Source organism: Penaeus monodon, chromosome 28, assembly GCF_015228065.2.
Source record: "Penaeus monodon isolate SGIC_2016 chromosome 28, NSTDA_Pmon_1, whole genome shotgun sequence".
In the NCBI taxonomy this organism is placed as follows: Eukaryota; Metazoa; Arthropoda; class Malacostraca; order Decapoda; family Penaeidae; genus Penaeus; species Penaeus monodon.
The window spans coordinates 39,452,734-39,453,064 of NC_051413.1; the positions used below are offsets into that span (position 1 = coordinate 39,452,734).

General features: G+C 39.9%; 1 protein-coding gene across 1 annotated transcript in view; it reads right to left on the minus strand.

Annotated features, from left to right (window-relative positions):
* LOC119591593 overlaps window positions 1-253 on the minus strand; it is a gene marked incomplete in the record, with an annotated part of 13,874 nt that extends 13,621 nt beyond the window's left edge. Inside the window, 1 exon segment of the mRNA XM_037940354.1 lies at window positions 143-253.
* Between the last annotated feature and the right edge of the window lie 78 nt (window positions 254-331).

A 331-nucleotide genomic window follows, 5' to 3' on the forward strand; every position in this document is an offset into this window, starting at 1 on the left:
GAAATATGCGTCTTTTGAGAAGAAAAAATCAGTGTTATTCTAAATCTGGCAAGCTAGTGTCTAGAGGCTTCGAGTGTGTTCCCATCAAAAGAGGTGTATAATTATTGCCGTGACAGTTCACAGAGAATATATGAACCCTTACCTTTGTGCTCAGTTGAAAGCGAACATCTGGAGATATATAACTTTTCTAAAGACCACGTTTCTTTACAGTGTTAACTAAGGCGTGAATAATGACTGTGGTTCCAATACAATGAGAAGGCTGTCATGTTCCTTATCTTGTCTTATCTCGCTCTCCGGGGATTAGGCGTTAACCCGTTCGGGGATTTTATGA